The sequence below is a fragment of the Aedes aegypti genome, chromosome 2, assembly GCF_002204515.2.
Source record: "Aedes aegypti strain LVP_AGWG chromosome 2, AaegL5.0 Primary Assembly, whole genome shotgun sequence".
NCBI classification, from domain to species: Eukaryota; Metazoa; Arthropoda; class Insecta; order Diptera; family Culicidae; genus Aedes; species Aedes aegypti.
Window position 1 is genome coordinate 107,970,661 of NC_035108.1, and position 17,545 is coordinate 107,988,205.

The window sequence follows — 17,545 nt, forward strand, 5'->3', positions numbered from 1 at the left end:
CCTACGAAGTTTTTAAGGATTCATCAGATATTATGAACCGCAATGGTTTCTTCAGTAACTCTTCTAGGCACTTACACCACGATTTCTTCCAGGGCCTGCTCTGAGAGTTACTCCACCGATTATTGTAGAAATTTCTCTAAAGATCCATTTGTGAACAACTTTTTTATTTAATTTAATTTCTAAAATCACTTCAAAAACTTCTTCAAGAGTTCCTCAACTTATTTTCTTATGTATTAACCTTGTTTTTATAAAAATCATTGGAATTTAAAATAACACCCATCAATATTTTTCAAAATTCTGATCTTGAATTAAAAAAAAAATGCTGTTAAAAGATATGTCGTTATAATTTCCTTTATGGATACATTCAGGATTTTCAAAGTATTTATTTGAGCTTTATTCTGTACAGGGCATTTTTTAAGTATTTTGATATTTTTGAAACTATTATGTACCTTTAACTTACTTCAAGAAAAATAAGTTCAAATCAAAAATTGTTGACATGCCAAAAACAGTCATATGTAATACGTTTGCAAAAATTCTTTTTGATCTAAAAATAAAATTTTTCGATATTTATGCGACACAGATTTTTACCAATATTACCATTATCAATTACCAATTCTTATTATTTTAAGCTTTCTGGTAGTGCACCAGACTATAATACAAAGAACACTATACAGTGACTCAACCTCATTTTCGTACAGGGCACTGTTTCCACATCAAGTAGGTTTAAAACTATCAAATTATTTACGGACTTCGATATACTTTATCAATTACGAAGGTCGTAGGTGTCATCTATTGCTCGGCAATAACAAACTCTATTCATTCGCTAAAATCTTTGGAATAATGGAAAAAGTATTGAATTTGTGTCTAAAATTGAGCCAAACCCATATTCGTACACCTAACAAAAATCAAACGTACAACATTCAAAACTATTTTTTTATGTGCAAGATGATTGCTCAATATCTTCATTGCGTTGTTCAGATGTAGTAGAGTACATTTGGAAAACATATAAGCAGACATATTTGAAACTTAAGTAAATTTAAGAAAAATACAACTTTTTCAATGTTTTTTGCTAAAAATAATCTAGCAAATCGAACAATAACGTAATTTTTTCAAGTTCACTTCATTAATAATGATTAATACTAATACTGAACGAGTTTCAAAAACTTATAATTAGTTTAAGAGGACTTACGAGTGGATATCGGTATCCCATATTTCACAATCTTATATAATACACGTTAATATAACGGATGTACATAATCCGTTAATATAAATGGATGTACATAATCCAAAGTTAATGTTCCTATCTAAGAATTGCGCAATCATTTTTTTTTTTCATTTTTAACTACCAAACATTATCATAGAGATTGATAGAATAAATATTATTGCCGTAATCCCAACACATGCGTTGTTTGAAATGATGAAAACAACAGGTCATATTCTAGTAAAAATTCAATCAATACTCTCCGCTCACTCAGAATATTTTGTATTTTATTATAAAATAAATGAACCGCATAATAAAGTCCTTTTTTGAGTATAATTTGAATATGAATTAAAAAATTATTGAATATTGAGATTACATCAATTATGTGAAGGTATGTACAGCATAGTATAGGGTACGTTGTTGTAAAATGAAGTTCTTATTTAAGATTCTTTCTACAGTCAAGTTTGAAATTAACCTTTTACTGTTGTTTAGAACGAAAACTTGGTTTACATTGATTGGAAATAGCATTTTAGAAGAGCTTTGAAGTTATGACATAACAATTTTCTAAACTCAAGGGGATAAAACACTTTTTATGATTTCTCTAATCTGAATATATTTTAACCAAAACTCTTTCAGTGCTCACGAATATATATTTTAGATTGAATCCTACAACAAAAATAAACGCTATTGCTAGAATTATTGGATTTAATAGCAAAAATCATTGAAAAACTGGTATTTCTAATAATTTTACAACGTACAACGTACAACTCTACAACGTAAGAACAACATAATATAGCACTTGAGCAATCAACTAGAGCATTAAAATTCAGTTTTGAATGTAGTATGTTTCATAAGTTTGATAAGTGTACGAATATGAGATTGGGTGAATTTTAGGCATAAAATCAATACTTTTCCATTAATCCAAAGATGAATGTAAATGGAAACATTTTATGACTGTTAAATAATAAATGACACCTATGGCCATCAATATAGATAAAGCATTTCAAATTCAATATATCATTTAATAGTTTTTTACTTACTTGATGTGACGCCAGTGTCCTGTACTATTATGAAATTGGACCACTGTAGTTCGATGGATCGTTTGTGACATTTATTCCTTTAAAATTTTGGTACAAAATAGAATCCGGATTCCAAGCTGTTTCACCTTAAGCCCGCTTCTTGTATGGGGTAAATTCCATCCTCGAACCATTCCGGTGCGGTGAATCGAATTTGAGAACCATTCCGTTTCGCTTTGTCTGTACGAGATTCTAAGAAATTTCCGCTGTGCTCTCACAAGGGGACGACACGGACCCTTTTTGTTGCTGGCTCAAGAACGTCCGCACAGTGGGTATGATCTTAGCATAAAATGGTTAAAATCTTCCCAAGGAAATCCAGAAATTTTATTTCGAACTTGATATTGCAAAAAACACTCAAAAATTAAGTGAAAATTCATGTTATGTCTGAAGAATTATGAAAATTTTATTTAAATCGTTCCATAATTAACCCAGATCCAACCCTTTAAAATTGATCATTGTGTAGAGAAAATCAAAAAAAGTTGTATATGTATGGTTGTGTATATTAAACTAAGACTAAGAACTTTTGACCTTTTTTTCCTCAAACCTTCCGCACTGTGTATGGCAGTCAGTCAGACGAGGGTACCGTCCACCGTAGGGGTAAACTCGCGAATAAAGCATAAAATCCGTCAAACGGCGGCCGTTTTCGGTGTTCGGTGCGCCGTTTCTGCAAACCTTTGCATAATTATTCCCTTCATTTTGTTCGCCATCGGGAGCCCGTACACAGTGCACATTGGGCCAGATCGCAAAATTAGGAGGTAAAAATTATTTTGTCTATGAAGATGATTTTTAGAGCTAAAGTGTCTTCGGCAAAATTGTTATATATAAAAAAAATAACAATATTAGATATTAGGGTGGTCTCATACCAATATTGGGAATATTTTACAAACTTTTTTACTTTTTAAGGTAGCGAACATTAATGAAAGGTGTTTGTTTTTAGAAATTTTGATCAACTTCGTCAAAGGCACCATCATCCTTTGTTTTACTAGTATCATTCCAAACATTACATTCAATTCTTATATCTAGGTGTTCTGTGTTAGACAACACTATCATCCTAATTTGGTATAACAAAATTAAGCTTTTATCAACATTGTATATTGAAGTACCGTTTTGACTCATATTCCGAACACTTAAGGCCAACAGGGACTTCAAATGCATCAGATTGGCATAAATTGGCTGATATTTGTGTAAATTTTAATTTCTTCGCAAAGTCTAACGGTTAACTGTTGGATGTACCAATAATAATGTTGATTTTATTAGTTTTAGTATTGTTTTTACGTTAAAGTATGAAACAACATTTTGATTCAAATGCCGAACACTGTGTTCATTCTGTCTCATATTCCGAACACCTTGATTCAAATTCCGAACAGCACGAATAAATCGTATTCAAATGAATAATTTGGCAAATAAATTAATCTCAGCTTGTTCTACTTATCTCAAACTAGTGAATCATCTTTACTCCCGCGGTATAAATTATATTGGAGCCCTTAAAACTGAATTACAATTGACTGCCATTTTCTTGTTATTTGGTGACATATTTCAGCGAAACATTTCAACCACATCGCCATACAAAAACCGAGTGTTCGGAATATGAGTCTGTTCGGAATTTGAGACAAAACGGTACTTAGCTTTTCGAAAGATTTAGGGTAGGGTGGTACATGAAATAGTGATACTGTGCCCATAACTTTTTTGTTTTGAATTCTACTAAAGTTACGTTTTCTACGATGTTTTATAACTAGTTGATACACGCCTGTTGGTGAAAAAGGTAATAGATTCCATCCATTCATTTTAGCTACTTTCATAGGATCTGAAAGGTGCAATTTAGTGGTTTATATGGTGAACCGTATTTCTAGAGTAGAGTACGGTAGTCAATGCTTATGCTCATATCGTATTTGTAGAGAATAGTGGAGTATTGTATAAACATTTCTTCTACTGAAAATTGATGATATTATTCGAAATATCAAGGTTTAGGGGCTGTGTAGAGCATTGTAAATTTTCTTCCGAAGACATTTTTTCCCTAAAAAAATCTTCTTTTTAATCAAAATAATTTGTTCCTCCTAATTTTGCGATCTGGCCCAATGTGCAGTGTAGCCGTCATGCTGATGAAGCCGGTCGGTCGCTGCCAAGGGTTTGGGGTTCTGCCCGCGTTGCAAACTATAGGAAGGTACCTTGTAGGTTTGGACTTCTTATTTTTCGGTGTCGGATATTATTTGCCATTGCTTAATTTCGCGGCAAAGGAATTTTTCTTAATAACCAACACTACATACGTCATAAGTGGTGAATATAAGCATAAAAAACGAGAACCACTGCGTCCGTTTTGTTTGCTGATGATGATTTAAGGTAGCGTCTTCGTCGTTGCGGGAACGTAACATTCAGAAAGCCGTTCGTTAAACGGCTCGCCGTATAAAGGAGAACCGTAGTTAACGCCGGGTTTCATTGTGGTTCGGCGTTTCGTGTGAGTGGTAGATGTAAGTAGGAACGGTTGTCGTTATCGTGGAATTCAGCCGTTGTTTTTTTTTCTTTTGCTTCTGTGAGTTGGAGAAGTGCAATTATAGTGGATAGCACTCGAGAGGCTGAAATTGAGTGAGTACTTCAGTACTTCAACAATCGCGTTTTTATGCTTGTGGATGTCGAGTAGTGTAGTTAGTGTAATTAATTCGTTTTGTGTTTTACTGCATGTTGAATTATATTTTTACATGTTAATGTACAGAAAACGCTTTCTTATTGAATGCTATCTGATTGTTATATATTTCGTTATCTTGATTCAAATCTTACCTTTTGTTGGTTATTTGCTCAGAATAATTAACCTTTGTTAATTCTAGTTCTTCTGTTCTGCATAGTATTCGTATGATTATTAACTGAGAGCTGTCTTTCAACTATTTTTCATTCTGTACATTGTGTGATAACCACGAAGCTACTTTATGCCCCGCGAAGTCTAGAAAAACTCCAACAAACAGGACAAGGAAGTGTTTATTTTAATACACATGTTCTTACGAAAACTATTGATAACTCTTTCATGTTCTATGAGTCGAATCACTTACGAAATTGCATCTGTATAATGTAAAGCTTAAACTAGCATTTTCCAGTGACCATCATGGAGATGCAGAGGTATACTCGGTTTCTATAATGGATATCATACCAACATTCTTTCCTTTACCCAACTACTATAACACATGCCGTTATAGTTAGCTCAAAATGAAAAAATGCATTGTAATATGTCCTTTTTTGTATTTACTTCTTCTTCTTCTTCTTCTTCTTTGTGGCGTTACGTCCCAACTGGGACAGAGCCTGTTTCTCATCTTATAAGCACTTCCACAGTTATTGACTGAGAACTTTATTTGCCAATTGACTATTTTTGCGTGTGTATATCGTGCAGCTGGTACGGATATTTTTAATGCTCAGAAAATCGAACCAACGTTATCATAAAGTCCTAATTCGAGTCCTCATCCTGACCTTACACTTTTCATCAATATTCTCCTCCAAACAACCAACGATCAAACAGACATCTATCCATCACCCACGACACCGATTGCGATCTGCTCCGGTGGTGATGTAGGTCTTTGGACCATTGCAGTCACAAATTATTCCGTCACGTCGGCCCTATTGACAATTCCAATCACACACAATTTTCCATTTGAATACCTGAACATATACAAATAAGTGCGCACGATTATCGGCGGCTGCTGCTGCTGCTGCTGCTGCTGAGGAACGCAATAATTTTTGAAACTCGAGTGCCGTGTAAATGATCCACCGGGGTATCCGTTGGTTGGTCCGTTCACTAGGATGGTTCTAAATGCAAAAAGTTCGACAATCCAATCTCCCATATCATCCTTGTAGTCCTTACGATAATACTAGTGTTCTGAAAATTTTTCAGCGATGTCGGTTGTGATTTAAAGGTAATTTAAAGACAATTTTGGGTTATTCGGAAATTACTATTGAAAAATGTTCGAATCACATTACACTCGATTCTGTTTTTGCACGGGGGATGCGTACCGTGCAAAAAAAAGTTTTCAGTTCAAAATTTCAAAAACCGTGCAAACAAGTTACACTATTTCTCTACGTTTCATGCAAAAATAAGGTTTTGGCGGAAAAAAATGTATGGAAACTTTTTTGCACGGCCGTGTAAAAAAAAATCCGTGCAAAAACAGAATCGGGTGTACTTTTGAAATATAAGTAGAATGTTTTCATCTCAAAGTGAAAACTAATTCAGAGCATAATGAAGGAATTTGCTGAAGAGAGCAAATCAATCCAAGGAGCTATTTGGATCTATAGTCCAGTAAACTTTTGCGAAAATCCCAAACAAAATGAACACTATAAGATTTTTTTTCTTAAGCAACATGAAGGAAGTTGCTTAAGAAAAAAAATCTGAAAAATCTGAAAAATGATTCATACTAGCATACATTCATACTAGATGGGGCCGGTCCAGAATCTTTTCGTAAAGGAGATTTCCTTGACTTCCCTGGGCATAGAGTATCATCGTACATGCTCCACGATATACAAATGCGCAACTTTGCAAAGAAAACTCTCAGTTTATAACTGTGGAAGTGCTCATAAGAACACTAAGCTGAGTAGCAGGCCCTGTTCCCGTGAGGACGTAATGCCAAGAAGAAGAAGAAAATGTTATTCATACAACTCTACGTCATATCATATATGATTCATATAACTCTATCGCCTTAAGGAATATTTTTCATATAACTAATCTCCACAAGGAAGACATGTGAGAGAGAATTTTGAAACATCTTCAGTATTTTGAACCGCCCTAGTCCCTCACCTGATAGGATTTATGGTGCAATTTAGCACTCGTCGGTGATTGGTGGGTGTGCGTGTATCGCAATGGCCTAGCCTCCCTTCCCGCCAAAAGCCGACACCCAATTCGTCGTTTTTGGTTTCGATTTCTGAATGTTCGATTCGGGCACGCAAACCATCGAATAGCGATTACCACCATCATCGCCATGGATAAGGGCGGCATTGGTGGAAAACGGAATTTTCGCCGGGCACAAGTTTGTTTATCGACCTTGACCGTAAACCGTTGTTAGTTGGGAAGTGGTGGGAAAGAGCAAAACCTTCAACCCTGCTGGAAGGGCGAAAGTCGATTTGGAAATGTAACTACCGACAGCGGACACAGGTGGCACTAGCGAATGTTTTAAGGGATCAGTTCAGTAAGCATGAAGCATGAAGATGTTCCACAAGAATTATTGTTTAAAATTCTATTTGGCTTTGCTAGAACACATTTGACAAAATGGTAAAATTATAAAAAATCGCTACTTTTTCTCTCCACGTATAATAATATATATAAAAATAAATAAATAAAAATAATTCATTTTCAATTTACTTATGCCAAATATTTTTACTTTTGGATAGACAACAACAATTTTAGATTTTTTTCATAGCCACTGAGGAACCGTTTCGCGAAGTGAACTTAAAATATTCAATTTCTCTGCGATAAATGTTCTATTTAATGTATATTTTTTGTTCATTCTGCTGGTCTTGAAGTGAAGATTACCAAAATTGTAAAGTTCATGTAAAAAGGAATGTTTTAAAAAAATATATAGACTGAATTAGAGTTGTGGTGTACGGTGAAAAAATGTGCAAAATAATTTCAAATGGTGTCCGAAGAATCGAAGAAAATGTTGAAAAATGTGTTGGTGTGCGGAGCAGTATGTGTCAGTGTAGTGGTGAAAAGGAAAAAAAATCTCATTTGCTGATTGAAGATGGATTAGCAAAGGGATTTCCATGCTTCAGAACGGCATCAATAGATTCGGTGAGAATGTTTCATGTTGCGACGTAAATCAACTAAAATCAGATTTGGTTTATTCTGCGTCCTCTGATATTCATTTAAATTGATTATGTTGATGTTTAAATTGTCCTCCATGTAGAGTTAAAAGAATTAAAACCAATCGCAACTGGCGCCGCTGGAAAACAGTTTTCATCTTTCATTCCGTCATGCTTTAAACCTCTGTTTCCCACCACCAGATACCTCTAGCAGCGTATAGCTGAAAAGCTTATAACCATATTCGTCGGTTTTTTGCACGCCAATAAATTTCTACCTGGGGCCTGAATTATATCTACTCTTTCAAAATTTAATATCTAGTTCTTAATTATGTTTTCTTGAGGACTGTATAAAAATATTTTTTCTCGTTTTCAGCTGACAAACAGTCAAGGAGTGAAGTGTAGTATCATATGGAGATCTACTTAGTAGGAGCTGGGTTACACTCTGTGTAGAACTTTATGAAAGTGTGACTTTTTCTTTGAAAGTTCGACAATATGTGCCTTTTTTCTTTGATTCTCGTTAGTATTAGATATTCGTTGAAGCCTGGAACGCAAGGAACATACACGCTCAGAACTCCAGACTTTTCGATGTAGGGATGTGCAAATATAATTTCCATTGTTTGATTAACAGCTTCATAAGGACTTCAGAAAAAATCTTCAGCATTCGTGATTTCAGGAGAAATTACCTAATGGATAAACTTGTATCGTAAATGCGTTTGATCTACACTCGACTGTCTTATTTCTATATGATTTTATACTATTGTCCTCATATCTTAAATGAACGAAAGAAATGTTCAACAATTTAATTCAATAATTTTAAGCAGATAAAGCCATTTAAGTTAATCATCTGCAGAAAATCCTAATCAATTATGAAAATTAAAGTCTCATCGTTTGAATAAGTTTGCTTATAATTTAAACCATTATTACCATTATTTCGATTGTTTTCCAGATTTAAACACAGTTCGGCTGACCGCCGGAAGTGAGCTGCAATTTATATTCATACATCTCTAATCAATTTAGTTTTCAGGATATGTCAGTAAGAGAAACACATGGTTTTAAAATCAAAATCGCCGAAAATAAATATTTTCATGACTGTTGAATTCTATTGTTAAGTCAAGTATGAAAGTAATTTTTTTAGGGATTCTAGGACAAACTTTCAAGTTGCTGCATAATTTCTTATTTATGGATACTATTATATTTTGGATTTTTGTTCCTTTATACAACGATATTATGAATTCAAATTAATAATGAAAATTAAATCCTATCTATCCTATACTATCCAGTGGTACCGCATGCAGAGCAAGACTCAAGCTAGGATGGTGGCTCTCTACATACATACATACATTGTCTTTGTATTTTTTAGGCTTGTTGGAACAATCTGTTATTATGTATTTAATATTAATCATCTTTAATTCATCGATTCTAGGTCAAACCGTCGAGTTATACCATGATATCATATATTTTTTATATATTAAATTATTGTATTAAATTTATTACATAACGAATCATATAACATGGGTAATATTGGGAGGGTGCATCAGGGCATCATTGAAGTTACAGCTGGACAATGGAGTGGAGTGCCAGCCGGAGTCAAGGGTTGAAGTAACCGTAACATCCTTGTAGATGGGTTCTTCTATCCCAACAGTTGTAATGGATTTGACGCGCCCTTCTTATAACAAACCATCCCGTGGATAACTTGACAGGTATTGCAAATTTCATTATACTTTCCGTTGGATCATATTATTGGAAGGAGATTCTCTATTTCCCGCGGGTTTCGCGTAAGTGTCTCTGCTTACGGGTCCGCCACACCCCATTTTGGCCCTTCATACAATGGTATGTTGAATTCAGATTGATAATGAAAATTGACAGTACTGTTAAGTGGAACCGCATGCAGAGCAAGACTCAAGCTAGGATGGTGGCTACCTACATACATACATACATACAACAACAATTTTAGATTTCTACATGTTTTATCGGATATACAAGGACTTGGTTTGACCCTTTTGAAAATAAACCATAGCTGAAACCGGATTTTTCGTTTTTCTTTAAATTGTGTATACCTAACTTTAAAATTTTCATTAAAATAAGTGATAGTCTGATCATTTATCGGATCGGTAAGTATAAATGGTTTGACCCTGCAGCATTTCAGCCCGCGCTGCATTCTTCTCCTCTAAAACCTCCTGGCACTGCTCGTCGAACCAACCGTTTCTTGAGCTCCGTTTCACATATCCGACAATGCTTTCGGCAGCGTCGTTAATGGCTGCTTAGACTGTCCTCCAGCAGTCCTCAAGAGGGGCCCTATCGAGCTCGCCCTCATCCGCAAGTTGTGCAAAACTAATAAGAGGAGCTTCCAGAAATGTTACACCATCAACAAACAGGCAGCGAAAAAACCGCTCATAATTCACAATCTGCTCTTGATAAATGCAAGAATGAAATGTGTGAAAATCAGATTTTTATCTGCATTAGTCTTTGAATGGCAGTATGGTAAAGTCGTGCTCATATTTTCTGGGACACCCTATTTAAGTGCAGCTGATCTGGCGATACTGGAGTAGCAACCATGGGCGACCAATCAAACTCAAGCTCAATGTTCAGGTTATTGTGGTTATCTGGACTGAATATGTTCATGTCCAATTACGTTATAGAAACATTCCGAAAAATGATCCAGCTAATATCCGACAAATTTTCAAAGAAAGTTCAGGATTTTTTGTAACATTTCTTCTAGTTTGGCAGCATGAAAATCTTCACAAACACATTGAAATTATTTCAAAAATTCTAGAAGCTATTCTCAGCATAATTCCTGATCGAATGTTGTTGGAAGAATTTCAAGAAATATTTGTAATCTTTTAATGAATGCCTAAACAGAACTCTGGAAAATTTATATTATCATCAAGTTATTCAACTAATATGGTTCTAAAGCTCTGCCTCAATTGTTGTACCAAACGCTTAAGTTCATGCCATAAACACATGTTCACTCAATTTTTGAATGTCTTTTGTTGGTTTAAAAACATTTTTTTAAGATTTTTGCACAACCCTTGGTTTAAACTTAAATTTTGATTGGATTTTGTTTTCCGTGCACTTTTCGATATGTCAGATAGGAACAACCCCAGCGTTAAAAAGTAAAACCCTTGTGGCGTTTCTGTTGGTTCATGAACGTCAAACACGATCGAAGGTATCAAGGTTGCAAATTCTGATTGTTCAGGTTTGTGCTCTTGAAAATTTCAGGTTGGGCTTCGATTCTTGACCTTAAGTGTTCCGTTTTTCCAACAACAATCATTCCATCAATTTACCTAAAAAATATTCCAAAACTTCCTCGAAGATCCAAAACTTCCTGAAGATATTTCTGTGGATGTTTGAAAAATTACTGGTTTAATTCTTTGAAACGTCGCGAACGAAAATCTTCGAGGAATTTGTGTGAAAATGAGAGTTATTGGTTCGATTCTTGAAGGAGTCCTTAACTAAAAATTTCCAAAATAATCCTGGAAGAATCCATAAAAGAATCATTCATGTATTCCTGTGAAAAAATCTCGACGAACTTTACTAAAGAACCTATATAACAATGACTGATCTCTCCTCTCTCACTCTCTTTCGATTATAACAGTGCAATACTAAAGCTTTTGAGAAGTTTATCACTATGGATCGATAGACAATGTCCTTGGCTAGGGTTTCATATAAAAACGTTTATTGATTAAAGAGAAAGTAAACAAAAGGAGCCTCTCAATGTTAGATAGATCCATTTGAAAAGTTACGCAAGAAATTATTGAAGAATTTAAGAAAATCTGGGAAATTTCGGGAGTAATGTCTGAAGCTACTCTCAGAGGAAATTCCTTAATCGTTCATTTGCACATTGACATCATAATTTCAAATTTTTAACTTTACCTACCATTGTTAGGGTGAGATTGGGCCGAGTAAGACTTTTCATGAAACTCAACCTTATTTTCAAAAATTTATCACAAGTTGAAGGTTAACCAGGGTGTCGACTACCTGGAAAAAGCTAGAAAATCGGGGAATTTCACTTAAAGTCAGGGAAAGAAAGTAATACTACAACATCTAACGAGTTGATTGTCTGCAAAGTTATCGAGTAGGCTAAGTCAGCAAGTGAGTGGATACGAGTAACCGACACTGAAGAAGACTGCAAGTGGTAGTCGAAATACGCGTATCTGTCAAAGATAAGCATTTAGGAGCGGAATTAAAAGGTACACGGTACTCCATCTACTTTTAAGTTTCTCCCCCTGCAATGTTTTCTATATTTGTGCTCTTGATGGTGGTACATTTTTTTGCTTGCATGTTTTGGGCAGTTTCACTCTTGTTATATTTGATGTGTAATTGCAGCATGAGAAAATAAATGAAAAATCTAAAATTTTGTCGAAAATACGAGTATATAATTTGATGAATCCGAGAAAATGCTCGGACAGGACATTTCCTGATATTTATTTAGGTTCTTTCTGAAAACAATTTATTTAGATAGTACCGCCTTACTTCACATTTTTTTTATCAGGAGCTTTCTTATTGATAAGTTTTTTTTTTCTAAGAATATACACAGGAAATTTTACATAAGTTCTGAGGATGCGTCTCGAAATTCCTCAATTTTTTAAAAATCCAGGATATCATTGAAAAGCAGAATTGCTGGAGGCATGACAATTTCAAAAGGAACATCACTTAACTTATTATTAGCGTACGTTTCAATCCCTGAATGCATTCTGTTAAGAATATATAGTTTATTTCCTTGGGAAAAACCCTAGACGTAATTCATATCGGAATCATAAAATGTTAATTGTAAAGAATTAATAAGAAAAAAAAAACATTTATGGAAAACAATCTATGTGATTCCTGATGAATATTTTTAGAAGTATTCCTGAAATAATCCTAGGGTTTCCAAATGGTATTCTTGAAGAAATTACAGACTGGAAGAAATTCGTTTTTTATAGAATTCTGGAGATAAGAAGCTTCTAGGGGAAATCTTAGAAGAGTTCATGGAGAAGTATTGAAATCTGGAAAAATATGTTTAAGAATTTCAAGCGGAACGTCTGAGAAATCTATGTGAAATTCCTTTAAGCAATTCACCAAAAAAAGTCTTTGGGAATGGTTAGAATTTAACTTGGAAAAGAAATAGCCAAGTTTCAGGAAAGCCTTCCACTAAAAAAGGATGGTGGATAATCATAATAGTGTTGCGTCTTATAAAAAAAGTTATAATCTGATATCAACAGGAAGGTGTCCAAAAATACCGCTTATGAAATTTGTGAAGTAATATTTGAGCTAGTTCAGTAGCCGAGTACATCTTTGTTCGTAAGGATTTTCAAGTTTGAATAATAAATAGGTATTCAGTTCCTTATATCAACTTCAATAAACGCTTAGAAATGTAATCTGACAGGTATATTTCAATCTCAGTAAAGTAAAAGCTTTTGCTCATGTAAACCGTTGGATATGTAACTCATTCAATGGTCTGGATTTTTTCTAGAAAACGACTGGAAGGTCAGAGAAAGTGTGGGAATTTTAGGGACGATCCATTAATTACGTAAGACAATTTTCAAGGTTTTTCAACCCCCCCTCCCCCCATGGTATTTTGTATGAAAATTAAAAATAAATTCTATGACGCATAAGAAATCTCTCTTCGCTAAAATCTTACAAGGATTACAAGGAACAAGGATATCACAGATGTAAGTTGAATACCTTATCAAAAATCTTGCTGTTTCGATAAGATTTCGTCAATGGTTTGAGTGGAAAGAGTGCATAATTTTGAATGAAGAAATAAAAAAAATGTGAGATGATGAAATTAAAAAAAAAAGCCTAAAATATACCTGGATTTTTTTATTGATTTCTCTAGGAACGATAATAGTTTCATTTCAAAATTCGAACTGTAAACAAAAATTTATGCAAACCCAGTGAGATAAAATTTAGCTTGTTATCTCTTTGTGACAGTATGACTCGCAACTATTTTATTAGTGATTGCGTGGATAAAAAAAACAAAACAAAAAGAATCAAGCATTCAAAATATATACAATAATAATATATAATAGTAATATGATATGCATCCTGAAAAAATCCTCACATTTATTCATTAATCAAGGAAAACAGCACATATTCACAATGGCTTCGCGGACCCCCTGAGAAGTGGCCCTCTAGGGTACAATTTGTTTTTCATGTCCCTACCGAAATGTCAGATAGGAACATCCCATATGTTAAGGTGAAAAATCTCGGAATCTAAAGATGGCCTCCACAATGGTTGACTTGTGCCCCTACTCACGTTTTCAAAGGCACTAAACTGGAGAAATAATTGACAAAAGTTTCTGATCTTCATATTTTAAGCTTTCTGCTAATGCACAAAGCCAAAATAAAAAGTGCACTGTTGTTGGATGCTTTTTTCGCGAGATTTGTGCCGTTGAAGTTTTAGTGCAATCTTTGAAGTTGATTCCAAACTGTTTCACCTTAAAGAGTCAAGGTTCGAATTTGAAACCATTTTTAGAATTGAAGTTTAAATATGATATAACCGTTATTTGAACGGGAAAATTTGCCAACGTAGTAGCAAAAACGTAATGGAGCGTACGTTATTGAAAAAAAAAAACGATTTTATTAAACAATTATTAAACATTATTGTTGCTAATCTACGAGGTATGGTACAACTACGTTAACGCTAATGTTTTTGATAAATTTCTACATGGATTTTCATAAAAATTCTTTTAATCAAATTTTCTTAAGAATACTTTCTTGCAGTGTAAAGAGAAGAATCTTCAGCGAAATCTTCAAAAAATTCTTTCAAGGAGTTTCCTGAAAGACTCCTTTGACAAATTTTTGGTATATATTTCGTTGCAAGTGTCCTGGATGAATTACATAAGAAATCCCATTATTATTTTTTACGATCAAAACATTTTTGGCTATATTTTCTTACGATTTTTCCTATTATTTTGTTCACTAGAACTACTCGTGTCAACTGAATACTTCATTCCACTTCAGCCTACACTGTCATACCAAGTTATCGATATCCGATAGGTATACTTCAACGTAACGTAACCTGTAAACGTTGTAACGGAAATCATTTCTGTTTGCATAATCCTCATATTTCATGATATCTTTTCACTTCGTCCTTATGATAACCCAACAACTTTGGCAACACTGCTTGCTGTCTACATCGGTCAGATAAAGCTGTACATTTCCGTTGAATTTGACTGTGAATTATTATTCATATAACTTTGTTTATGTTATCAGCCTTTTATTTTCGTGTCGTGTTATTCATACATTGTGAAAGTTTAACGTTGTATCGAGTGTATCGTCAGTTTTCGTCGCGTAAATTTTTTCGATTGAAGTGTTGAATTGACTGCTTTTATCTCCCGCTACAAGTAAACTCCACGCGCATTTTTTCTCTCGAAGCGCCATCTACCAGGAATAGTTGCAAGCTTCAACACTTGTACACAAGCCGTGGCTCAACTGTTGCCTACTTTCTGGCTGTTTTTCAATCGGGTGATATACTCACCACTTTCCATCGAACAAGATCACCATGTCCTGCAAATGCTGCCAAAAAGTTGTTCAGGATCAAGAAGGCATTCTCTGCAGAGGTTTTTGCGGCGAGTTATTTCACGCAATTTGTGCCAAAATTGATTTCCCACTTGATCAACTTCGTCAGCATGAAAAAAACATTTATTGGATGTGCGACAACTGCTCCGAACTCTTTTCCAATGGGCACTTCCGAAACATCGTCAGCCGATATGAAACGGATGGCGGTTCCTTACCCGCTGCTATCAAAGCTATCCAAGACGACATCTCTAAACTGAACTTAACTGTTGCAACCTTGTCTGCTAGAATAGAATCCAATCCTGTAACACCGCAGCCAACTACTTCCAAAGGATTCAAATGGGGTGACCACATCACACCTACAAGCTCCAAACGACGACGTGGAAACAACGGTGATTTGCTGGCTCCAGTGCCACAACCCAAGCAATGCAGTGGTACGAAGGAAATTTGTGCCTCTGTTAGGACGGTTAGCTTACAGAGCAACTTATTCTGGCTTCATCTTTCGGCCTTCCACCCAACTACCACCGAAGATGATATTAGCAGCCTGGTTCGCGAATGTTTGACCATCGGCGAAAATCAACAAATGAAAGTCATTAAACTCGTCCCGAAAGGCCGTGACCCATCGACCCTAAACTTTGTGTCATTCAAAGTCGGTCTGGAGGAACAATTAAAGAACGATGCCCTCTCACGTGAATCTTGGCCTCAAAATGTGCTGTTTCGTGAATTTGAAGACCTCCGTTCAAAAAACATGCCAGCCATTGTCAGAATTTCCCCAAAACCAGCTTTAAATCCGGCAACGAGCGACTCAGCAACCAACGCTTCATTTCCTACGACAACGAGTTAGAATCGTCTACTGCGGAAGCGGAATGCATAACACGAAGCCTTTTGGAAGCCCCTTCTAACTCAAACACAGTCGTGCCAGCAACCGACGACGTTCTCCGTTGTAATTCGTTCACACATCAACAATGTTCCAGCCATCCAAGTCATTCCGCTCCTGTGTTTGGGTATATAGAAGGGGTCTTCCAGACCGCTCTCCCAGGCAAGTATCCATATCGTAGAACCTCTTCGCTTCCTGACGTTGGCTCATGTTTCAGCTCCCAACGTCAAGTTCGGCTGCCTCGATCACGCAGCCTACATTCAACAGCCGAATTCGTCGACTCTGCAACACTAGGCGGACTACAACCGAGACGCACTCTGGAAAGCCTGATGGAAGCCCCCAATCTCTTCAACCCAGTCCGGCCGTATGCAGTCTCCGTTCATCATAGCCGTCTCGGTCCTGTGGTTGCATGTAGAGAGGGGGTCTTCCAACAAGCTTGCACAGGCAAGTACCAATTTCGTAACTGTTCTTCGTTGTGTGATTCTGTTCCCCTCACGCAGCCTACTGTACGAACGGCTGGGCGTGACGTTACTCCTGAAAACAATTTTCTATACAACCGATCGAATCTTCAGCCAGGACGCACCGTAGAAAGCTTTTTGGAAGCCCCTAGTTCCTCTAACACAGTCGTGCATAATCCTGCCAGCGCTCATCACAGCCGTCCTGGCCCTGTTGTTAGTAGGTGTTCGGGGGTCTTCCAGTCTGCTTTGACAGGCAAGTACGACTATCAGAACGAACTTCCGCTGTCTCATATCAACTCACTTTTCAGTGCTGTGACTGATGGGACACTCGGTAATATGATGAGCACAACGGAATGCAACCAAGCCGAAGCGCCACGCTTAGAACAAATTCCAACGTTGAACCTTGGGACTCGGAGTAATTGTAAGTCTATGATGAACCAACATCGTGCTGACAATGTAGTCATATACTACCAAAATGTCGGTGGTATGAATAGCTTGTTGGAGGATTACCGCTTATCTGTTTCTGACAATTGCTACGACATAATTGCTCTAACCGAAACCTGGCTCGATTGTCGCACCTCATCCCACTCAGTTTTCGGTTCCAACTATGAAATTTTTCGCTGCGACCGCAATCGAAGGAACAGTCGGAAGTCATCAGGAGGTG

At 35.9% G+C, this 17,545-nt stretch overlaps 1 protein-coding gene across 9 annotated transcripts in view; it reads left to right on the plus strand.

Annotated features, from left to right (window-relative positions):
• The window catches only part of LOC5574062 (zinc transporter foi), a 120,574-nt gene that overhangs the window by 53,180 nt on the left and 49,849 nt on the right, over positions 1 to 17,545 (plus strand). The window contains exon 1 of one of the 9 annotated variants that reach the window (XM_021841899.1): positions 4,729 to 4,857. The exons of the other annotated variants lie outside the window; for them this stretch is intronic. The gene's annotated coding sequence lies outside the window, so the exon portion shown is untranslated. Of the gene's footprint in view, positions 1 to 4,728; positions 4,858 to 17,545 lie in introns of those variants that run through there. 9 annotated transcript variants of the gene reach the window in all.